The 26249-nt window shown below is 39.7% G+C and overlaps 1 protein-coding gene across 4 annotated transcripts in view; it reads left to right on the forward strand.

Moving 5' to 3' along the window:
• Nucleotides 1-342: 342 nt before the first annotated feature.
• Nucleotides 343-26249, forward strand: part of eps8l2 (EPS8 signaling adaptor L2) — a 187755-nt gene continuing 161848 nt past the window's right edge. For 3 of the 4 annotated variants that reach the window (XM_073049379.1, XM_073049378.1, XM_073049381.1), the window contains exon 1: nt 343-655. The gene's annotated coding sequence lies outside the window, so the exon portion shown is untranslated. The remainder of the gene's footprint in view (nt 656-26249) is intronic. The other variant, XM_073049380.1, reaches the window with a different exon arrangement.

Raw genomic sequence — 26249 nt, forward strand, 5'->3', positions numbered from 1 at the left:
CTTCCCTATAATCCTGAATCCTTTATCATCTTTTCATAGTTTCTTCAAAAAATTATTTGGTTTTGCCTTTGTAATTCCTTTTTCTTTGATCCTTCATCTCTATAACCCCTCTGAGTTCTGAGCTCCGAGTTCTTCCAAATGAGAAACACTACAGATTTTCAAGATTTGATAACTGCTTAATTACTGAGACATATGCTGGATTGGATTATAAAAGAAAATAGCAATAGAGTATTTGGTTAATTGAAATAACAGCTGATAGTCATGGCATTTAAATAACAGCTGTGCCGGTTTCCAACGTAACCTGCTTGACTGCTTTAAGTCCCTCCCACCTGTAGAGCTGGTATCCAGTGCGAGTTTGGCCTCTTCTTGTTAACACTCCTCTGCCGCTTGCAACCCACTGAACAGACAGCCTGCAAGTAAGCAGGTGGTATGCTGGTATAGGTTGTTCAAGCAATAAGTGAATCTGAAACTGGAGAGGCAGAGTGACGCAGATAAAATTGGTCGCATTGCTATTGCAAGACTGATTATCTACAGGAACAAAGTTCAACTGACTGGGAGGAAATAAAGCATTGATTCTTCACCTCCAGGTAAAACTAGAAGCTGGTTTAATGGCTGAAAAGTTTGAGTGAAGGTGCTTCCCGTGGCTTGTTTATTGGTAAGTCAATTGACAGTTTTTCTGCTTTATATCAATTATTATGTAATTTTAGATGGCTAGCTAAGTCAGATGGCATACTAAGTTCTGAACTGCCTGCATTTCTAATCATGCTGTCAAAAGAATCCATGTAATTAATTCTAAGACTGATTCTGTAGGATAGGGTTTCATTAAAATGTCTTTTCATCATAGTGAGAAATCTTTCTTCGGAGGGTTTACCAATCAGTTACTTAGGTATGGATGTTCACTGTTCAGCTGTGAATACTGACAAAGATAATATACCTGCGTTGACCTTCATTGCATTGTCTGAAGGGGGCAGGCACATGTGTTTACATGTTACGAAGCATGATTTGAATGTGGTTAGGAATAAATGATGCCTGCTGATTTTTATTAGTGTGAGTGTGCTACTTAGTAAAATGTGTTCATAGTAAAGGGAATTGTTGCTCAGGCTACCCATTACTCAGAGTTCATTGGATAAAAGACAGAAGGTGGTTGTTTGATATGCGAGGGTGGTGATATTGCCAGAGCAGAGGAAGGAGACACTGTTTTAAAAAAAACTCTTTGTAGTTCTATAATTTCACCATCAAGTTACCCATTGTGATTAGACCATTTTTAATCCTCTTGCATTATAAATTAGACATAATACCCCCTTCCCCATGGCATTTAAGATGATCTGTCTATTTCAATTATATCATGTATCCAGAGAGTTTGTACAAATTTGAAACTAGGTCCAATTTGAAATTAGGTTAAACTGTCTTTTGGAATTGGAATTCATTATGTCTGGAAATCAGAGTATATACATAGATTTTAATGCTTTATAATTATTTCCAAATTAAAACACAATTGTAGTGCATTTATACATTGAACTATACTTGTCTGGAAACCCTGTTCACAAAATATATGTGCCAGTAGAATGATATCATTTTCCATGTAACATCCCTTCAGAGCACTGCCTGTAAAATATGGCCATTGTTCAGAAATGCTCCTGCTATTGGCACTCTCAAAGCTCCCATCTTGTAGGACTGCTGCTTCCTGAGCAAGTTCCAGCCCTCTTCTGGAAACCTTATTCAGATACAGTTCCTTACTTAGCTCCTCTTCTTTGTGAACCATCTGCCCACCAGCACCCCACTACAAATTCATGATTACAGACACCAAAACCCCACCCACCAACCAAGTCCACCATTCATCACCAACTTTGGTACCGAGGCCTTTTCCACATCCAGCCTTCATCTCACAGATCTTGGTCTTGATCCAATCCCTGAACACATACTCTCCCAACTGAATTGCCCCCGCTGCCTCTTCCTACCACCTTTGTACCCAGCCCCTGTCATGAACTTAACATGATACTATCTTTCATGAACTACTTATTGCTGTGTAGCACAAAGAAATGTATGTAATGCCCAGTCAGTTGTGCCTGATGTCTTAGGCCTTGGGCTTAGTTGAACTTTGCTCATGATGATAGCATGCCTCATGATGAATGCTTAAGGACACCTGTCCAACTCCAATGAACTTCAACACCAGCAATATCAGAAGGAATTTTAGTTGTAGGTTCATGAAAAGACTTCTTTAATGTGGCAATCTTAGAATTATTAACCTTTAGACCTAACTTCACTAATAATTCACCAGATCATAAATCCCATTTATATTGGAGGTTTGCCTATGATAACAAAAATACTTCTGAAAATTGTCCTATATTGTAATGCTGAGGCATCAAAGGAACAGTCTTAAAGGAACAGAAAATACTGGAAATACTCAGTATTTTAGGTCAACGAATTTTTCTCTCTTCGCAGATACTGCCTGCAGAGTATTTCTGGTTTTATCTCTTTTGTTTCAAGTTTTCAGTATGTATAGTACATTTCTTTGGCCTTTCTGATACTCTCTTGCACAGTTATCTTAAAATGTTTATATCATTAAGGTGAACCAAAGGCAGAAAAGGTGGTTTCTTCACATCAGGGTATTTATGCTATGCCCCACCTTAGATCTGGTCATGTACATTTCTGAATGCTAGTCATATATTTTTATTAGTAATACCAAAAAGTACATTTTGGCTATGAGAATACATCACTGTATAAATAACATGAATTTCACAGCTTTAACGAAGCTGTATTTGCAATTTTCTACTTTCAGAAATATGCCTTCATCTCAATGATGTATCAGTGTTCCATTGAATTTTAATTACTTTTACCTCCGTGGAGAGAATAAAATGCGATGAATGTAATTGGGTGCTAGATGACTGCTGCAGACTTGGTGGGCTGAAGGGCCTGTTTTCATGCTAGATGACTCTCTCTTTTTCACTTTTCCCTCCTTATTGATTGAAGATTTCCTAAGACTGGTGCTGACTAACATTGAAGCTTGTTCATGCAAAGTAGTCAGGAGAGGAGTGTTAGCATTTTCTGCGAAGGGTGAAAAATAAAAATAGTTTGGCTCATCACATTAAAATTTGAGCAAGTCTTCTAGTTGTCAGGGATCATGGGGAAAAGCAGAGAGCCATCTTTTCAGGACAGCCGGGAAACATTCTAGTTGGGGAAAATAAGATGGGAATCAGGAGTCATTAGGCACGGGAACAGGCCCTTCTGCCCACTGAGTCCATGATAACCACCAAACATCCATGAAGCTATTCCTCCAACAATCCCTTTTATTCTACACACATTCCCATCAACGTCTGCTGGGTTCTATCACTCAACTACAGTACCTACTAGGGACAATTTAATTAACTTGGAGACCTGCACATCTTTAGGATATGGGGGAACATAGAGGAAACCCCTGTAGTCACAGGGAGAATATAAAAGCTCCACATGCAGAACACTGGAAGTCAGGATTGAACCCAGATGGCTGGAACTGTGAGAAAGTGGTTTGATGAACAACTATGCCATTCTGATGTTCTGAATGCCCTTAAATCAATCTCAAATACCCCCAGGAAGCCTCTTGTATCATAGGGTGTTGCTATAAGTATTCAGACCTGGGCCTCAAAATCCATCAATACAATTTTTTTGGCATTGAAATGATGTTCTGGAAGACACCAACATTGTGTGAAAGTCTCGTACAGCTGGAGAGCTTCAACTATGAGGTTCATAGAACAGAATTGTCTGGTTCCTTCTAATATTGAACCGGGATTGATACTAATATTGAAAATAGATGGAAGGGTGTGTTGTGATGGTGGCATTGTGATTCGGCATTGGGATTGGATGAAAATCTGTCAAATATTGAATAATGTGGTAAAGTACAGGGTCATGCACTTCGATAAGAGTAATCAAAAGGCAGATTATTGCCTAAAGGAGAGAAATTATAAATGAATAAAGTATAGGTGTCCCTCGGTTTTCTAGTACATGAATTGTAAAAAATTGTCAGTAGTTAGTTGAGAAGGCAAATGGCACTTTGGCTTTTTATTACAGGGGAGATGATTTTAAAAACGGGTAAGTTTTGTTACAATTGTACAGTGTTTTTCTGAGGTTACGTCCCTAGTTCTGAACATAATTTTGGTCCCCTTATTTAAAAAATGATATACGAGCACTGGAGGAGTTCTAATGGTGATTCACCAGGCTACTTCCAGGCATGAAAAGATTGTCCTATGAAGAAGGGCTAAACAGTGTGGGTCTGTAGTACTCCTTGATTTTAGAAGAATGAAGGTCAACCTTATTCAAGCGTACAGGGTACTAATGGGTCTTGACAGAGTAAATATTTTCACTAGTATGAGAGTCCCAAATTAGTTACAAGATAAAGGGCTAGTCATTTAAAATTTAAGTGGAGATATTTCTTCATTAATAGAGTAATGAACCTCTGGAATTCTCCCTCCTAGAGGTTATGGAGATTAGATCATTAGTAATAAAAGTAATAAGTATAATTATAAATAAATAATATAAATAAATAGAAATAAATAAAATTAGTAATAAAGATAAAAGTGGGAAGATGTGCCTGAAGACTGTGGAAGTGAGCAAGGTCCTCAATGAATACTTCTCTTCGGTATTCACCAATGAGAGGGAACTTGATGACGGTGAGGACAATATGAGTGAGGTTGATGTTCTAGAGCATGTTGATATTAAAGGAGAGGAGGTGTTGGAGTTGTTAAAATACATTAGGATGGATAAGTCCTGGAGCCTGACGGAATATTCCCCAGGCTGATTCACGAGGCGAGGGAAGAGATTGCTGAGCCTCTGACTAGGATCTTTATGTCCTCGTTGTCCATGGGAATGGTACTGGAGGATTGGAGGGTGGTGAATGTTGTCCTCTTATTCAAAAAAGGTAGTAGGGATAGTCCGTGTAATTATAGACCAATGAGCCTTACGTCTGTGGTGGGAAAGCTGCTGGAAAAGATTCTTAGAGATAGAATGGGCATTTTAAAGTTGAAAGTTAGCTTTCATAAATCCAGGGATGGAGTTTAAGAGACGTGATGTAATGATGCAGCTCTATAAAACTCTGGTTAGGCCACACTTGGAGTACTGTGTCCAGTTCTGGTCGCCTCACTATAGGAAGGATGTGGAAGTATCGGAAAGGGTACAGAGGAGATTTACCAGGGTGCTGCCTGGTTTAGAGAGTATGGATTATGATCAGAGATTAAGGGAGCTAGGGTTTTGCTCTCTGGAGAGGAGGATGAGAGGAGACATGATAGAGGTGTACAAGATATTAAGAGGAATAGACAGAGTGGACAGCCAGTGCCTCTTCCCCAGGGCACCACTGCTCAGTACAAGAGGGCATGGCTTTAAGGTAAGGGGAGGGAAGTTCAAGGGGGATATTAGAGGAAGGTTTTTCACTCAGTGGTTGGTGCATGGAATGCACTGCCTGAGTCAGTGGTGGAGGCAGATACACTAGTGAAGTTTAAGAGACTACTAGACGGGTATATGGAGGAACTTAAGGTGGGGGGGTTATATGGGAGGCAGGGTTTGTGGGTCGGCACATTGTGGGCCAAAGGGCCTGTAATGTGCTGTGCTATTCTATGTTCTAATATTTATAATGGAGATTAATAAATATCTGAGGAACAGAGGAGGAGCTGAGACAAACATAGATCAGCCATGATCATATTGAATGGTGGGGCTGACTTGTGGAACTTAGTATTCTATGTCTGCTTCTACTTTCTTATGTTCATCTTGGTTTCTGTGCTGTTTCATTGTTAGGTAGTAGATTCTCACAGTTCTCTCGCAACTGACACATCATGTACCATCTTTGCAGGCAGCTCTTAAAGGTAAATACCATGCTCTTTTAGTTACTGTAGAAAACTGGACAAATGCTGTAGAGATGAGAGGGGGTGGGAGTGTATTACTGTGGGCTACAGAGAGCTGGCTAGGCTGGGGCACAACAGTGGTCACAGAGACCCCCCCCCCCCCCCCCCAGGTCTACAGCTAATCCTGACAGTACATCACCTGTACGGAAACAAAATGAGTGTCTGAGTACCTGAACTTTCAAGAAGCCTGTAGTGCTGGCAAATGCCTGTGCCTATTCTGCCTGCTTCTATAAACTGAATGAACGTATAATGGAATTTCCAGTGCTTGTCTCCTGTAGGAATCTGTGGCAGGAAGGAGATCAACAGTTCTCTACAGTCCAGGAAACTAAGAGTGATTGTGACCTTAGCCTCCATACACAATGTAGCCAAGGTACATGCAATGTTACACTGAGGTCAGAGATCTCAGCAAGAACAAAGTATCTAATTTAAACATGGCCCTTCAAGGGAAGCAGGAAGATGAGATTCTTTCAGTAATCAAGGATTGGCATGGTTCAGAGAGTGAGTTTGAAAATCTCACTGCAGACAGATTTTGCATTTACAGCACTGGCAACATTTGAGTTTTGTTTCATACTAAACAGATCTGCTCCAGAGAAGGGAAATCCAACTAAAAAATGAGAAAACAAATTTCCTAATGTGTATTAAGACACCTAGAAATGTGCATAAAATTGCTCCACATGTTAACCTGATATTCACCTGTTCAGCACCATCTTATTTTTGGAATTCAGTGAAAAAAATGTAGCCTTAGACCATTCCTTGACTGATGCACCAGGAACATAAAAAATCCTCATGCCAGTGTCATGAAAATGAGCCATTGTTATTAGTGAAAGATTGCAGTTCATTCTCAAATTTACTTTGGTTAAAAATCAAGTAGAAATGATTCCCTGGAACAAATGAGATTACCTGGACAGGATGGCAAAAGGAGTCTTACCATAGGCTGAGCCCAAAATCAGGCATAGACGAATTATGAATTGGAGAAGGCTTGTGGAAGAGTTCTGAGCTGCCATTTGTCAACCATGAATGTGGCAGAAGAACCCAGAATTTTATATGTAAAAAGCATTCTTTTATTTAAAGAGATGCTTTTTTAATTTTGTCCATTATTGATCTTGCATCATTTGAAAATCTATCTATTAATTAAAACCAGACAGATGGCAGCTGTAAGCCTATTAGCAAATGCCTACAGTACAAATGAGCTTTCTCATACCTTTGTATCACTTCCAGAGGATATAGAGTGGAAAAATATTGGGCATGAAACTTGGCTCCACACTGTTTCTTGCTTGGACACAGTTGTATTAATTTATTGTACAATACACACCATTACCATGTCATGATGAGTTATGGTAAGTGGACATATCGGAAGCATTCAATGGAGGGCAGATCATTTTATATTCTAGAGATACAGCACCCAAACAGGCCCTTCTAGCCCAATGAAGTCACACTGTCCAATTTACGTCCATGTGACCAATTAACCTACTAACCCGTACATATTTGGAATGTGGGAGGAAACCAGAGCACCTGGAGGAAAGCCACATGGTCATGGGGGAAGCCTACAATCTCCTTACAGAGAGCAGTGGAACTGAACACAGGTTGTTGCCACTGTAATAATATTATGTTGACCGCTTTGCTACCAAGCAGCTGATAATTACGCAACTATGGCATTTTAAATTGTATAACTCTAACTTAATCCCACTTTTGGAACAATAGACTTTTACAATGCAGCTAACTGAATGTGTCTGGCTTACACAGAGGCTTCAGCATTTTAATCGAGAGAAGCACAATCCTCCCTTTTCTGCAAGAAAGGATCATCACTAGCTTGAGGGTTAATTCTTCTCTGCTTCAGGAAGTTCTTCAGGGAATAAGACGAGTCTGCAAAGCAATTTGAATCTCACCCTTTTGGAGAGGCATATTAAACATACTTTATACATGTTCATACTCATGCATTTTTAGTGTGTGTAACAATTTAGAGGAGAGGTCATGCCTTGAATTACCCTTTCCTTTACCCTGTTCTTACCCCGAGTTACATCTTTTGCTAGACCTTGTGCCAGTTACGATCATTTGTGTTAATTTGATAGTTTATATTAATTGCAGAAGGAAGTGAATGCTGTTCAAACCAGACAAAGACACCATGGTAACAATTCCATTAGTACTGTAGGAATATTGGGAGGATGAGGAGTTAGCCTGAAGACCAAATGAAGCTGCAAAAGACTAGAAGGCATTGAATTGGGCTCTGAAGAAAGTGTATGGGTAAAGATACCTTTCCTGCTTGACTCACTGAGCTCTTACAAAAGATTGCTTGTTGTCCTAAATAGTGATAGTTGTCTCAGTGAAATTCACTTCTAGGTAGATTCTAAGAGGTAAAACTGCAGCTGTAATGCTGGATGTGCGTAACAGTTACTATTGTGTGTAATGGTATGTAGCACTGTGTATTGTTATTGGCTGTAATAGTATTAGTGGCTATTAATTTCTGCAACCTTGTCATTTTATTCCAGCATAGGCACATTGAAACACTTCACAGTCCACACCATACAACTGCCATCAGGAGGTCACAAACTGCTCCCCACTGCAGTAAAGTAGAATTCCTCTCCTTCCCACTTGCCCAGAGCAGCAAGATGATGTGGAGCTTAATGGTGCAATGTGCCGTTGACTGCGCTCATGTTGTGCTGATAGTACCATGCCCATTTCCCTATCCCAGATTTAAGTTGTGACCACCACTAGAGTATCATGATCTGCTGAAAACTCAAGCAAAGGTAGCAATGTTCTGAGAGTTTGTGAGTCCGCTGTGCCTCTTTGAGCCAGTCATTCAAATTGCCACTGAAACGACAAAGCCTCACTGCCTGAAAGTGAAGCAAAAGAAAACCTTTCTTACCAATTAATAAGATTGTGGCTATGCTGACTTTGACATAGCTATTTCAACCCCATTCTCTCCTTTTTTGGTAACAATCCACAATGCAGCAAGTGAAAAGCCCAGGTTTCAATTTGAGTGGGACTTTGCCCAGAGCTCTGTAAAAATGGATAAGGATGGAGATTGAGACACATGCCTTGTAAACAATTCACAATGAACTGTCCATTCACAGTGAAATTATAACCAGCAGCTAGATGAAATGGTCAACTAGAAGAGCTTCCTCTGAATGTTCCTATTATTAAATGCCTCAAACAGTTATTATTCCAGCAGGTACAAATGCTCACAGATGAAGTACAGACTGTTGGAGGGAATGGGGCCATAGCTGTGTCCTACCGATTTTTGGTTTGGGTTAATCTCATCTCTTGAATTTGCTACAGGTGGAATAATGCATTTCCAATTCAGGACTATCGGGGAGGAGGGGATTGAAAGGGGATACAAAGGTGTTAGGATCTTTTATTGTGGTCAGTCTAATTTCACAGAATGTATTAACAGGTGAATGAAAACATATTTTTCTCTCTAATTTAATATTTAACTCAAAATATTTAATAGTATCAAAATGTGCTTAATTTTTAAATAGAAAATGTTTGTGAAAAGGAATATTTTAAATGTCAATACAGCAGTTTCAATATCCATCCTTATACATTTTGCAGAGCTTTGGGCATAGTCCCATTGAAATAGAAACCTGTGCTTTACACATGCTGCATTTGCTCATCCATTGGAGTCTATTAATAGAGGGAAAAAAAGTTGCATTAATGTTGCCTCTTTCTAGACCTCAGGCTTATCCAATACACCATTTAGTTTATGTAGTGAGGTCATTGCATTAAAAAGAACAAAGCAGTCTAGTTGCTCAAAGCACTGGCTCGGAAATGCCAAAAGATAATGACCACATAAAATGCTTATGACTACATTATAATGTTTCTAATGATTTCGGGGCTTGCGGAAGGATAGGCTAGGAGGTCTACTTGCACCAATTATACTGCAAAAGAACGTTGAATAATTATCAATCAGGTTACACATGTAGCCACAACTAAGCATCAATGCAATGAACCCAATATTCTCATTAGAGAATTCTCTAAATTAAGATATCTGGACTATGCAAACTGCTTGAGCTTTAATTTTTTTGTAAAGATGATATACTGATATCTGCAGTTTATTATAGAAAAATTTGCAAAGAAAAACATTTTCTCTCAACTCTACTGTAAAGATGTGGGCTACATTTCTCAAAAGGATTTCGATGTTTCAGAAATGGTGAAGGGTCTTGGCCTGAAATATTGACTGTTTACTTCCATCCATATATGCTGCCTGAGCTGCTCCAGCACTATGTGTGTTGCGCAAGGTTTCCAGCATCTGCAAAATCTCTCGACTCTGGTGAGCACCTCTCTTCAGGTTCTGGATATTTTTCTCCGTTTTGTTTCAATGGCTGGATTTATGGACACAACCACAATATAGTATGACATGAATAATCTGTGCTTTAATGGAATTAATAACCCAAAGCTCACCCTATCTCGTACAAAAGCAATTAAACATAATCTCTTAACATTTCAAAAGAAAAATTTACAAGAATTGAGTATTGTGGGCCTTGTCTTCATGATAGGGTTGAGGGAGAAAGTGCTTTAATTCTTATATATGCCTTAAGTAAACTTCAGATATTGATTTACCAATTTTTAAAAAAGCATAATAAATGGCATAATAACAACAATTAGTTCCATATTTTCATGACCCAGGTAACTTAATTAATGAATCACTCACCATATTCTAAAGAGAATGTTTTATTTGTTGCATTGATGCATTCTTTCTGAACCAGGGATAAATGTTATACCACCACCACCATCCAGACCATCCTCTCTCCTCACTGTTGCCATCAGGAAGGAGGTATTGGAGCTTTGTGTCCCACACCACCAGGTTCAGAAACAGTAACCCTCAGCCAAAGTGAATAACTTCACTCACCCCAACACTGAACTAATTCCACAACCTATGGATTGACTTTCAAGAGCTCTACAACTCATGTTCCCAATATAATTTATTTTATGTATGTATTTATTTTTACTTATATTTTCATAATTTGTTATCTTTTGCACAATGACCATAAGATATAGGAGCAGCATTAGGCCATTTGGCCCATTGAGTCTGCTCCACCATTTCATCTTGGCTGATCCAATTTTCCCCTCAGGCCAATCATGCCCTGACCTGTCAAAAAGTGGGGAGAAGAGTTGTGCTGATAGGGGACAATCTATCTGTGGATGAGAGTGAGATTGATAAATAGTATGTTCTCTCCCAGATGCCAGGGTCCAAGACATCTCAGATCAAAACCTCAAAATTCTTAAGTGGGAGCGAGAGAGCAGCCAGATGTCATGGTCCATGTAGGTACCAATGACATAGGTAAGATGAGTGATGAGGTTATGCAGAGTAAGTTTGGAGAGATGGGTGCTAAATTGAAGGACAGGACCTTCAGCGTTCTGGTCTCAGGATTGCCAATTGCCAGTGAGGGCAGAAAAGGAATGATCATACAGTTTAACACATGGCTAAGGAATTGGTGTAACAGGAAGGATGTCAGATTTTTGGATCAATGAGCTAATTTCCACGGAAGGTGGGACCTGTGCAAAAGAGATAAATTAAACCTGAACTGGAGGTAGACAAATATCCTTGTTGCAAAGTTTACTAATGTTGCATGGGGGAGTTTAAACAAGAGTTGCAAGGGGATAGGAACCAAAGTTCCATAACCGACAGTGGAGTGGTCATGGAGACAGATATTTATTAAGACCTCAGAGGTTAGGAATCAAAAGATTGAGCATGATGCAACTAATATTCTGGGTTGCAAATATTTCAGTAGAAGAAGTATTGCAGGAAAGGCAGATGAGCTCGGCATGGATCAACATATGGAATTATGTTATTGTAGCCATTAGTGAGACTTGGTTGCAGGACTGGCAGTTCAATATTCTTAGGTTCCATTATTTTAGACGGAGAGACCAGAAGAGATTAAAGGGAAAGAGCTGGTGTTTCTAGTCAGGGAAAATGTCACGGCAGTGCTCAGTTGGGACGGACTACAGAACTCGTCTAGTCAGGTTTTAAGGGTGGAACAGAGAAATAAGAAAATTATAACCACATTATTGGGACTATATTAAGGACTGCCCAACAGTCTGCAAAACTTAAAGGAACAAATTTGTAGATAGATTGGAGACTGTTGCAAGAAATGTAAGGTTGTTCTAGTCGGTGATTTTAACTTTTCACATGTTGACTGGGAATCCCATACTGTAAAAGGACTAGATGGGATAGAGTTTGTCAAATGTGTTCAGGAAAGTTTCCTTCATCAGTACGTAGAAGTTAAATACTTGATCTGCTATTAGGAAATGAGACAGGGCTGGTGACAGAAGTTTGTGTATGGAAACATTTTGCATCTAGTGATCATAATGCCATTAGTTTCAAAGTAAATATGGAAAAGATTGGTCAGTCTATGGATTGAGATTGGAAATTGAAGAAAGGCCAGTTTTGATGGTATCAGAAAGGATCTGACAAGTATGGATTGGGACAGGCTGTTTTCTAGCAAAAGGGCACTTGTTGAGTGGGAGACCTTGAAAAGCAAAGTTTTAAGAGTACAAACCTTGTATGTGCCTGTCAGAATAAAAGGTAACAATAACAAGTGTCTGGAGCTTTGGTTTTCAAGCGATATTGAGGACCTAGTTAAGAAAAAAAAGGAGGCGCATAGCAGGAATAGGCAGATAGGAACAAATGAGGTAGTTATCAAGTATAAGAAATGCAAGCAAACGTTTAAGAAAGGAATCAGGAGGGTTAAAAGAAGGAATGAGGTTGCACTAGCAGACAAGGTGAAAGAGAATCCTAAGGGATTCTACAGTTATAATAGGAACAAAATGATTGCAAGGGACAAAATTGGTCCTCTGGAAGATTAGATTAGTGATCTATGTGTAAATCCAAAAGAGGTGGGGGATATCTTAAATGGGTTTTATGCATCTGTGTTTACTTGGGAGATGGACACAGAGTCTATAGAAGCAGCCCATTCCAAGCACTCACCACTCTGCATAAAATAACTTACTCCTGACATCTCCTCTGTACCTACTTCCAAGCACCTTAAAACTGTGCCCTCTCATGCTAGCTATTTCAGCTCTGGGAAAAAGCCCTTGACTATCCACATGATCAATGCCTCTCATCATCTTATACACATCTGTTAATTCATGCCTAAAAAGTCTAATTTAAAATCTGATGTCCAAGTAAGCCTCAAGACTGTAAACTGCCTGAACCGGTACATGGCCCTCAGAAAAATAGAGGGCTATTGGTAACCCTAGGTAATTTCTAAGGTAAAGACATGTTTGGCACAGCTTTATGGGCTAAAGAACCTATATGGTGCTGTAGGTTTTCTATGTTCTAAATGAGGCAAAGCAGCAGTGAAGTCATAGACACTGTGCTGATTAGAGGAAGAGGTGCTAGTTGTCTTGAGGCAAATTAGTGTGGATAAATCCCCGGGCCTGACGCGTTATTCCTTTGGATCCTGTAAGAGGCAAGTGCAGTAATTGTAGGGCCCCTGGCAGAGATATTTAAATCATCCTTAGCAACAGATGAGGTACTGGATAGTTAATGTTGTTCCACTGTTTAAGAAAGACTCTGAAAATAAACCAGGAGATTATAGCCTGACATCAGCAGCGGGAAAGTTATTGGAAGGCATTCTTTGTGACCAGATATGAGTATTTTGATAGACAGGGACTGATTAGAAATTGTCAGCACTTTTTGTGCATGGTAGGTCATGTCTAACCAATCTTAGTTTTTCGAGGAAGCTACCAGGAAAGTTGATGAAGGCGAGGCAGTGGATGCTATCTACATGAATTTTAGCAAGGCATTTGACAAGGTCCCACATGGGAGGTTGGTCAGGAAGGTTCAGTGGCTCGGCATTCAAGGTAAGGTAGTACATTGGATTGGACATTGGCTTTGTGGGAGGAGCCAGAGAGTGGCAGTAGATGGTTGCCTCTCTGACTGGAGGCCTGTGACTATTGGAATGCTGCAGGGGTCGGTGCTGGGTCCATTGTTTTCTGTCATCTATATCAATAATCAGGATGGCAGTGTGGTTAACTGGATCAGCAAATATGTGGCTGGCACAAAGTTTGGTGTGCAATGGACAATGAGAAAAATTGCAGTGGTATCTGGACCAGCTGGAAAAATGGGCTGAAAAATGGCAGATGGGATTTAATGCAGACGAGTGTGAGGTGTTGCACTTTGGTAGGACCGACCAGGGTAGGCCTTACATAGTAATCGGCAGGGCACTGAGGAGTGTCTTAGAACAGAGGGACCTGGGACTACTGGTCCATAATTCTAGAAAGTGGAGGCATAGGAGATAGGGTCATAAAGAAAGCTTTTGACACATTGGTATTCAGAAATCAAAGTCTTGAATACAGGAGATGGGATGTTATGTTTAAATTATATAAGATGCCGGTCAGGTCTAATTTGGAGTACTATGTGTAATTCTGGTCATCCACCAGCAAAGATATAAATAAGTTTGAAAGAGTACAGAGAAAATTTACAAGAATGTTGCTGAGACTAGAATACCTAAGTTATAAGGAAAGATTGAATAGGTTAGGTCTTTATTCTTTGGAGCGCAGAAGATTGAGAGGAGATTTGATAGAGGTATACAATGTATCAGGTGAATAGATAGGATAAATGGAAGCAGGCTTTTTCCATTGAGGTTGGGTGGGACTACTACTAGAGGTCATGGATTAAGAGTGAATGGTGAAAAGTTTAAGGGGAACATGAGGGGAAACTTCTTGACTTAGAGTCATGAGAGTGTGGAATGAGCTGCCAATGCAAGTGGTCGTTCAATTTCAATGTTTAAGAGAAGTTGGATAGGTACATGGATGGGTGGGATATGGAGGGCTATGGTCCAGACTAGGCAGCTTAAATGTTTCAACATTGATTAGTTGGGCTGAAAGGCCTGTTGCTCTACTGCACTTTTCTATGACTCTATGAATCTATATTGCCAGTGATAATATATCTGAAAGACATGCATGCTTGGTGAGGCATTATAAACCTGGATATATTCTATAAAAGGTGACTTCTCCTGAGATAAAGGCTTTGAATTCAAGCTCATCATCCTATTCTATCCTTTTATTATAGGGAATTCACCACACTTCAGTATGTAAATTAGGTGGTGGTGGATACCCCTTATTCATTCAAAGGAGCAAAGATTATTAAATTGAGATCCATTGCTTTCATAAACTACAGTTTTAATTCCTGCAGTTATGATATCAATCGGCTTTGGGGCCCAGCCAAGAGTGAAAATTCCATTGTCACGGTCACACTGGAGTCCATATTTATCACAGGCCTCACATCTATAATGTACCCAGAAGGACCCAACTAAACCTGTTTTGACATACTATATGGGAAAATAATATCTGCTTGTTTCCACTCCTGTTAATCTCAGTTACAAATCCTGCTCAAAGATAATCTTATATTAATCTTATACTTTGGAAAACCCAAAGTAGATCTGCAGTGGATCTTCCTAATGTTGTTTGGGATTTTAATGAATTACACCTCTGTTCAAGAATCTGGAAAGATATGGAATCAGACTGATGAGAACAGACCACTGGGCCTTGTTTGTCCATGCTGACCACTGGATACCCTTCCGTATTAATCTTATCTCCTTGCACTTGATCTACAAGTGACTCAAATGCTTATTTGTTTATTTATTTATTGAGATACCACATGGAAATGGCCCTTCTGGCCCTTGAGTTCCGTCTTGTATTCCCCTTAAACATTTCACCTTTCACCTTTAAAACATAACCTCTAGTTCTAACCTTCGTGGAAAATGCCTCCCTGCATTTACCCTATCTATATCCATCATAATGTTGTATACCTCTGTCAAATCTCCCTTCATTCTCCAATGTTACAGGGAATAAAGTCCCAACCTATTCAACATTTCCCTATAACTCAGGTCCTCACATTCTTGCAACAGCCTTGTGGATTTTTTCTGCACTCTTTCAATGTTATTTATGTTTTTCTTGTAGCTAGCTGATCAAAACCACACACGATACTCCAAGCAACACTCAGCTGAAGGAACTCAGCAGGCCAGGAAGCATCTAGGGAAAAGTGTAAACTTGAGAATTTGGGTTGGGATCCTTCGTCAGTCCTGATGAAGGTTCCAGACCTGAATCATTGACTATTACACTTTTCTAAAGATGCTGCCTGGCCTGCTGAGATCCTCCAGCACTTTGTGTGTGTTGCTTAGATTTCCAGCATCTGCAGATTTCTTCTTGTTCACAACACTCTGAATTAGACCTCACCAGCATCTTATACAACTTCAACATAACATCCCATATCTTGTACTCAATACATTGATTAATGAAGGCCAATAAGCCAAAAGCTCTCTATCTTCCTGTGACATGACTTTCAAGGAATTATGGATCTGTATTTCCAGATCCCTTTGTTCTACCACACTCCTCAGTGCCCTACCCCTCACCGTCTAAGTCCTACCATGGTTTGTTCTCCCAAAATGTAACACGTTACACTTGTCTGCATTAAATTCCATCTGCCATTTTACAGCCCATTTTTCCAATTGATCCTGATTCCACTGATAGCCTTCCTCGATGTCAACTACATCCCCAATGAAAGGTATTTATTGAAGATATCTCAAAGATCTTCTGGCCCCATGAACAAATTGCCCAGTCTTGAAAAGCTTCTCTTTCTTCCCTGGCTGTTCTTTTGCATTGTTGGTATTCTTGAACAGTGCCTTCAGATTTACCTTAATCCTGTCTGCCAGTGATTTTGCATCCTAATTTCCTTCTGAAGCTCTCCTCACACATCTTATTCTCTTGACAGGTCTCCCTCATTATTAGTTTCCTGTATCTGTTATACTTTCCATTTCTTTCTGCAATCCCTAGTAACCTTCAACATCCAGGGTTCCTCATACTTGTTACCCTTGGCTTTTACTCTTGTAGGAACACATTGGCTTCAAACTCTTACTATTTCTCCATTGAATGTTTTTTTTTGATATGAAAATGTAGATGTTTCAAATCTTTCTTTGCCAGGACCTCTAAAATCTCCAAAACGATCCCCCACTGGCACTCTTTCCACTTGATCAGCTGCGTACCCAAAAATAATATTCAGTAATGCTCTTTCCTTTGTTGATCTATCTTCATACTGCATCCAAAATCTCAACTGGCCTCACCTCCACCTCTTGCTAAGCTTTTAATGCTAAGGCAATTCCAGTTAATATTTGGGAAATGGAGATCACACAAAATGAGAACTTTTTTTCTTGTATCTCTTTTTAATTTATCTATCTTGTTTGGACTGTTGGGAGTTCTGCAATATGTCCTTAGCAAAGTGACAACACACTTTTTGTCTCTAATTTCTATCCATATGGATTTATTTAAAGAGCCTTCTAGGCGTTCAATCCACAGAAAATAGAGCAAACGGGATTTTCTCTTTGGAACAAGGAGGATGAGAGGTGACTTGATGGAGGTGTATAAGATAATAAGAGGCATGGATAGAATAGGGAGCCAACACATTTTTCCCCAGGGTGACAATAGCTAAAACAAGAGGGCAAACTTTTAAGATGACTGGAGGAAAGTATAGGGGAGATGTCAGAGGTGGACTTTTTTATGCAATGGGTGGTGAACACATGAAATGCACTTTTGGGGGGATGATAGTAAAAGTAGATATATTAGGAATATTTATGCGACCTTTAGATAGACACACACATGATAGAGAAATGGAGGGCTATGTAAGAGGGCAAAGTTAGATTGATCTTAGAGTAGGATAATTGGTCAGCACAACATCATGGGTTGAAAAGCTTGTACTGTTCTATATCCTCCTCCAGTACTAAAGTAATGCCAAATTTGTTTAAACCTAACAACATACAGCCCCTTTACTTTTAATCTCTCAAAGGGCAACACTTCACATTTAAGTGATGGGTTAAACTCCGTCTGCCATTTCTCTGCCCATATCTGCAACTGATTTTAAATCCTGCTGTACCCTTTGGAGGTCTTCTACTCTATCCATAACACCAAAACGTCTTTACATCACCTGCAAACTTACTAACTCACCCATATCCATTTTCATCTGGGTCACTTATATATATCACAAGCAGCAAAGGCGCCAGTCCAGATCTCTGCAGACAGAGCATTAGTCACAGTCCTCTCCAGTCAGAATAAATCCCATTGGCCACTATACTCTGCCCTTTATGGGCAAACCAATTCTGAGTCCAAATGGCCAATTCACTTTGGATCCCATGCACATTAATGTTTTTTGAATGAGCCTTCAACGAATCTTGTCAAATAGTAGAAATCAGAAACAAAACATAAAATTATTGAAAAAACCTAGCAAATTTAGCAGCATCTGTGGAAAGAATACAAAGAATCAAGGGTATAAACAAACATCAGGAAAATAAGATCCCTCTCAGTTTCACTGTTTTATTCATAATGTGATGGTAAGAGTTTATTTCAGAACTGTCAAACCTGTTAATGTTGGTGGGTGGTTGTAACTAAACATTTTTTTTGATTTTGCTTGTCTGGATGAACCTGATGACATGTGTGCTAGCATATATCTTCAACTCATCTGATACCTGGGTAAACTGAAACTGTGCCCAGCAAGCGAACAATCATCTTTAGTTCATTTAATGTATTGATTTTATTCCCATTGTCATACGATCTATAATGCTTCAGAGGACAATTGCTCAAACAATGAGTACCTCTAGGAGCCCATATCTCTGGATCATTTAGCAAAAGTATTGAAATGCAAGTCGTCAGTGACCTAATTGAAGTAGAGAGGTCTCAAGGGACTACTCATTGTCAGAAGATTTCACTGTCAACCAGATTCACCACTAAAGTAGCAGTAGAACATAATTATTAGAAGTTAATTTCTTATATTTCAGAAAATAATATACAGTAGTTCTCACTATTTTTTCAGGTTAAACTTCTATTAATGTCCCTAAATCCTTTTGGCGGGGGGGGGGGGGTGTGGTGTGTGTGTTTTTCCAGAATTACTCTCAAGAATTATACCATCTAGCCCACATTCCAAGGCATCTGCTTTCCTGGCTGCCTTTTGAGACTGTATAAATACAGTACACAAGTAACCACTTATGTTCAAGCAAAAAACACTTCCAGTGCATTGCAGAGGAGCAATTTCAAACAAACTTTGGCAATGAGGCACAGAAAGGCTTCGTTAAGCATCCCTGAGGAGGAAGGAGAGACAGGAAGGCTTCTGGAGGGAATTCTAGAACATGTGGCTTTGCAGTTGATGACACAGCCAAAACTTGCTCTGATTTAAAAGTTTGGGCTTGTCTTGTCTCCCTAAAATCCAGAGGGTGAGTATTTGGAGACGGGGTGAGAATGAGGATCCAATATGTCAAAAAAATCACTTTCCCCCATCCTTCAATTACCCCCAAACTACTGCCTCTGATCTCTTCAACTTTGTGTATTAAAATCTATCCCAATATCTTTTGGTCTTCACACCAAGCAGTAAAATGTTCTGACCATGCTTCAAAACCTATCCATGATTAAAAGGGCACTTCCCATAGAGGCTGATAGTTGCTATATCTTTGGATTTCAATATAAATGTTTTTTTTAGTAATAAACCTACTTCAAACTAGCTTGCAATCATCCCTCACTTTTAGGCAAAAAAATTATAGCCAGTGTCTTACCTTGTATCAGATCCCCATCACCCTTTTGTTCACTGGCTTCCAGTTGTAAAATGTGTACTCAGTTAATTCTAAGGCGGCAACTCAAATCAAAAGCAAGCAGACAGGGTCAAGAGGTTCAGTTGTTGTTCAGACCAAACATCAGAATGGGGAAGAAATGTGATCTATGTGGTTTCAGGTGTCAGAAAAATGACAGTATTTTAAATGACCATAATAGCTGCATGCGGAAGAGCATCTCTGAATGCACCAGTCGCTCAAACCTTGAAGTGGATAGGCTGCAGCAGCAAAAGCCCATGAACATACACTCAGTGGCCACCAAATTAGTTACAGAGGATATCCCAGGAGGTAACAACTGAATGTATGTTGATACGAAGTGAGAGTAATCAAAAACTGTATCAACAGGAAAGGAATAAAAAAGAGTAGGCTCCCCACACACCATGTACAGCATATAAATAAGGGCTAAATAATCTCTAGTCAATGTGAAAATGGAGCTGCCATGGTGCATGACATCAATATTTCTAACATAAACCAGTTCTGATGTTAACAGTATTAATTATCACTTTGTCTCACTCACCTTAGCCAGTAATTTTTGGCTAGAATTTGCATCAGTTTTAAATTTCTTTTGTGAAGTATTGTATCCCAGTTTCATTATGGGCACTTTCTAGATTTTAAATCTCACGCTGGATTTTTACAGGTTTCTATCACTGACATTCCATTTTGACTGAAACAATTCTGGAATTCTTGAAGTTTTTTTTTGCCGCCTTGATAGCTATTTGGAGTATAAGTTCTTCTAGCTCTTACCATTTGTCATAGTTTTTAATTTTAAAAAGCACACTCAGCTCATACTATTCAAGCAGTTGTCTCCTTATTGAATAAGGCATAACTGTGCATTGGATCACTGTTCCCTTGACCCCTCTTTGTCTTGCAAGGGGTTCATTTCAGTTGCCATGTAACATGCTTATACAGTAGTTCCACATCAGAATAAACTCCTAAAGTGTTTGTTCCTAAAGAGTCTACTGTTTCTTCTCATTGTTTTATACATTATTGATATCAACTGGCCAATATTTCTAATTAACATTTTTTTTTTGTTGGTTTAATGAAGTTATTAATCTTACAATAAACAGATTGTTTGTATTAAAATATGGAGAAGCTTCCCTTACGTACATATTGGTGCAGAAATTATCAAAGCAATCTCAACTTCACCTCTTTGGCAAATTTCAGTTACAGTTGTGAATTTTGCTGAGTATCAGCTTTTTGACTTGCACTCTTGGAATATCTTGATGCATGTATTTTTTTTAAAGCCTGCCAATCAACATTGACAAATCTATGCCAGATTATGCTAATGCTGCTGTTCACCATACTGTAGCAATATACCCAGTTTTAACTCAGGATAGGCATTCATCCCATATTCAAAGTACATTTATTATCAAAATATGTAAATAGTGTACAACCTTCAGATTGATCCTCCCCACAGTCAGCCACAGAACAGAGAACACCATGGAACCCATTCAAAGAATAAACATCAAACAACCCTGCTTGTGCAAAAAAAGGTGAAAATGGCAACAAAAAACACAGAATATGGAAACATAATTTGAGAGCAGCTGTATTAATGGAAACAGCAGACCGAGACACAATTGAGTTGCAGTCAGGAATGAAAGTGAGAGCGAACAGAATGGAGGTCCACATGGCCGAAGACAATGGGTTAGTTGTGGCTGGGGCTTGAAGGCACCAGGCCAACGCAGGTTTAAAGGTGAAACTTGCAGAAAATGCAACGAAGTCAGACACATGCAAAGAGCATGTTAGGCAGACAACATTAAATGGACTGCACAGGGGAGAGAAAAAGATAAACAGTCAAGGTACAGTTTCAGAAAGAGTACAAAATTGCGTGTTGTTGTTGAACAATCTGATAATGATGGAAATGACACAGGGCTGGGAAACCCTGAGGCTTGCAATATGGAAGCTAAGCCAAGCAATATGGCTTACACCAGAAGTGAATGACAAATTAGTTAAAATGGAATAGGACACTGGCACAACTGTTTCAGTCATTCCACAAATTAACTTTGAAAGATACTAAACTGAAGCCCGCAGATACCCAAATAAGAATTTATACTAGAAAAAAGATCACTCCTGTGGGAATGACATTTGTAACAGTGAAATACAACAAACTGCAAGCCACATTGGGCTTATATGTAGCTAAAATAAAAAGGACTGCCAGCATTGTGGCGTCATGGCAACTTGATTGGAGATCCATTCACAATTTGCATGCAACGTCAAGTGAGAGCAAATTAAGAAAGGTACTGGCTGATGTCACAACGGTGTTCAAGGATGGCATTGGAAAGCTCGAGCATATCAAGGGTAAAATAGCGTTAAGTGAAAACACCACACCCACATTTTAGAAAGTCCATCCAGCTCCTTATACCATCGATGATGAAGAAGCCAGTGAGCTAGATTGCATGGAGGCTGAAGGAATTCTTTCTTCAACATCGTGGTCCCGGCAGCCAGGAAGGATGGATCTGTCAGGATTTTCAGTTCATCATCAAACCGGGTGCTCGGAGTTGATCAATAGACTTTGCTCAGGGTAGACGATATCTTTGTAAACCTTTCTGAAGGGAGGGTTTTCAGCAAAGTGGACTCAGCTCAGGCCTACCTTCAGATGGAGAAAGAAGAAGAGTCCAAATTTTTTTTCACTGAAGTATTCACAAAGGGCTTTATTGCTCTAACAGGCTTATTTTTGTAGGAGCATCTGCACCTTCACTCTAGGAGACGGTTACGGACCAGGTGTTGCAAGGCTGTCCAGACACTCAGTGTTACTTGGATTGTATATTTGTTACCAGTGAGGATGACAAGGAACACTGCCAAAATTTCAAGACAGTTGTAAAAAGTTTACTAGATTATGGGCTCAAAAAACGACACAACAAGTATGAATTCTTTAAACCAAGCATCACTTACTGCGGTCACACCATTGATGCACAAAGTTACATAAGTGTGCTGAGGAAATTCAAGCAGTGGTGGATGCCCCAAAGCCACAGGACATCTCAGTTATGATCCTAATTGTCAACTGCTATGACAAGTTCCTGCCAAACCCAGCTATGGTGCTCTACCCATTGAACCCATTACTATTGATTGGGAAGGTAGACATATATAGAGTGCCTATAAAAAAAAATATTCACCTCCCTAGTAAATTTCCATGTTTTATTGTTCTACAACATTGAATCACAGTGGATTTAACTTGGCTTCTTTGACACTGATCAGTAGAAAAGACAGTTTCATGTCAAATTTTTACAAATTGTTCTAAATGTATCTCAATTATTAAACATAAAATAATTGATAACATATTTACTCACCCCCTTCAAGTCAGTATTTAATAAATACACCTTTGGCAGCAATTATAGCCTTCAGTCTGTGTGGATAGGTCTCAATCAGCTTTGCACATCTGGACACTGCAATTTTTCCCCATTCTTTACAAAACTGCTCAAGCTCTGTCAGATTGCATGGGGATTGAGTGAACAGCCCTTTTCAAGTCCAGCCACAAATTCTTAATTGGATTGAGGTCTGGACTTCAACTTGGCCACTCAAGGACATTGACTTTGTTGTTTTTAAGCAATTCCTGTGTAGATTTGACTTTATGCTTGGAGTCATTGTCTTGCTGGAAAACAAATCTTCTCCCAAGTTGCAGTTCTCTTGCAGACTGCATTAGGTTTTCCTCCAGTACTTCCCAGTATTTTGCTGCATTCATTTCACCTTCTACCTTCACAAGCCTTCCAGGGCCTGCTGCAGTGAAGCATCCACACAGCATGATGCAGCTACCACCATGACTCATAGTTGGGATGGTGTGTTTTTGATGATATGCAGTGTTTGGCTTATGCCATACATAGCGTTTAGTCTGATAGCTAAAAAAGCTCAATTTTGGTTTCATCAGACCATAGAATGTTCTTCCAGCTGACTTCAATGTCTCCCACATGCCTTCAGGCAAACTCTAGCCAAGATTTCCTGTGAGTTTTTTTTTACAGCAGTGGCTTTCTCTTTGCCACCCTCCCGTAAAGCTGAGACCGGTGATGCATCCGGGTAACAGTTGTTGTATGTACAGTCTCTCCCATCTCAGCCACTGAAGCTTGTAACTGCTCCAGGGTTGTCTGAGGTCTCTTGGTGGCCTTCCTCACTAATCCCCTTCTTGCCTGGTCACTCAGTTTTTAAGGATGGCCTGTTCTAGGTAGAATTACAGCTGTGCCATATTCTTTCCATTCCTAGATGACTTAACTGTACTCCAAGGAAGATTCAGTGATTTGGAAATATTCTTGTATCCACTTCCTGACTTGTGTTTTTCAATAACCTTTTCACAAAGTGGCTTGGAGTGTTCTTTTGTCTTCATGGTGTAGTTTTTGCCAGGATACTGACTCACCAGCAGTTGGACCTTCCAGATACAGGTGTATTTTTACTACAATTAATTGAAATATCTTGACTGTACACAATGATCTCTATTCCACTAATTATGTGACTTCTAAAACCAATTGGCTACACCAGTGATGATATGGTGTATCATATTAAAGGGGGTGATACTTATGCAATCAATTAATTTGTGTTTTATATTTGTAATTAATTTGGATCGCTTTGTAGAGATCTGTTTTCACTTTGGCACAAGAGTCTTTTCTGTCGATCAGTGTCAAAAAAGTCAAATTATATCCACTGATTCAATGTTGTAAAACAATAAAACATGAAAATTTCCAAAGAGTGAATACTTTTTATAGGCACTGTATAAGTTGAGATGCAGTTTAAATTGAGTTGGAGATTATAGTTAAGAAGGGTGGAGTGTTGTTCACTTACTATTTCAGTAAAGTTTGAGTAAATATTTGTTTTATTAAGCAGTGTTTTTGTTTACGTAAGTTGTACAAAGTTCAAAATAAATGATAAATATAAAAGTAATAAATATTGAGAGCATGAGATGAAGAGGCCTCAAAAGTGAGTCCATAGGTTGTGGGAAGAATTCAATAATGCGGCAAGTGAAGCTGAGTGACGTTATCTCCTTTGGTTCTAGAGCTTTGAGGGTTGAGGGATTATAACTGTTCTTCAGCCTGTCGGTGGGAGTCCTGAGGCTCCTGTACCTTCTTCCTGATGCCAGCAGCGACAAGAGACCATGACGTGTGTTGGGGTCCCTGATGATGAATGCTGCTTTCCTGCGACATCTCTCTATGTAAATGGGCTCGATTGGGGTGGGGGGATGCTTTACCCGTGATGAATTGGACTGTATCCATTAATCTTAGTAGTGGATCCTAATCCAGTCTTAGAATCTTCTGTTCAAGGGCATTTATGTTTCCATACCAGGCTGTGATGCAGCCAGTCAATATACTCTCCAACTGTAGAAACATAAAAACTACAGCACAATACAAGCCCTTTGGCCCACAATGCTGTGCCAAACATGTACTTTAGAAATTACCTAGAGTTACCCATAGCCCTCTATATTTCTAAGGTCCATGTACCGATCCAGGAGTCTCTTAATAGACCATATCTTATCCGCCTCCACCATTGTCACCGGTAGCCCATTCCACACACACACACCACTCTCTGTGTTTTTTTTAAAAAAAAACAACTTAGCCCTGATATCTCTGTACCTACTTCCAAACACCTTGAAACTGTGCCCTCTCATGTTAGCCATTTCAGCCTGGGAAAAAGCCTCTATCCACACACTCAATGCCTCTCATCATCTTATACACCTCTATCAGGTCACCTCACATCCTCAGCCACTCCAAGGAGAAAAGGCCAAGTTCACTCAACCTTTTCTCATAAGGCATGCTCCCCAATCCATGCACCATCCTTGTAAATCTCCTCTGCACTCTTTCTATAGTTTCCACATCCTTCCTGTAGTGAGGTGACCAGAACTGAGCACAGTACTCCAAGTGGGGTCTGACCAGGGTCCTTTATAGCTGTAACATTACCTCTTGGCTCTTGAACTCAATCCCATGGTTGATGAAGGCCAATACACCATATGCCTTCTTACCAGTGTCAACCTGCACAGCAGCTTTGAGTGTCCTATGGACTCGGACCCTAAGATCCCTCTGATCCTCCACAATACCAAGAGTCTTACCATTAATACTATATTCTGCCATCATATTTGACCTACCAAAATGAACCAGCTCATACTTAACTGGGTTGAACTCCATCTGCCACTTCTCAGCCCAGTTTTACATCCTATCAATGTCCCACTGTAACCTCTGACAGCCCTCCACACTAACCACAGCACCCCCAACCTTTGTGTCATCAGCAGATTTACTAACCCATTCCTCATCCAGGTCATTTATAAAAATCACAAAGAGAAGGGGCCCCAGAACAGATCCCTGAGGCACACCACTGGTGACCAACCTCCATGCAGAATATGACCTCTCTGCAACCACTCTTTGCCTTCTGTGGGCAAGCCAATTCTGAATCCACAAAACAAGGTCACCTTGGATCCCATGCCTCCTTATTTTCTCAATAAACCTTGCATGGGGTAACTTATCAAATGCCTTGCTGAAATCCATATACACTACATCTATTGCTCTATCCTAATCAACATGTTTAGTCACATCCTCAAAAAAAAATTCAATCGGGCTCATAAGGCACAACCTGCCTTTGACAAAGCCATGCTGACTATTCCTAATCATATTGTGCCTCTCCAAATGTTCATAAATCCTGCCTCTCAGGATCTTCTCTATCAACTTAGCAACCACTGAAGTAAGACTCACTGGTATATAATTTCCTGGGCTATCTCTACTCCCTTTCTTGAGCAAAGGAACAACATCTGCAACCCTCCAGTCCTCTGGAACCTCTCCTGTCCTCATTGATAATGCAAGGATCATCACCAGAGGTTCAGCAATCT

The sequence above is a fragment of the Hemitrygon akajei genome, chromosome 6 (genome assembly GCF_048418815.1).
Source record: "Hemitrygon akajei chromosome 6, sHemAka1.3, whole genome shotgun sequence".
Lineage (NCBI taxonomy): Eukaryota > Metazoa > Chordata > Chondrichthyes > Myliobatiformes > Dasyatidae > Hemitrygon > Hemitrygon akajei.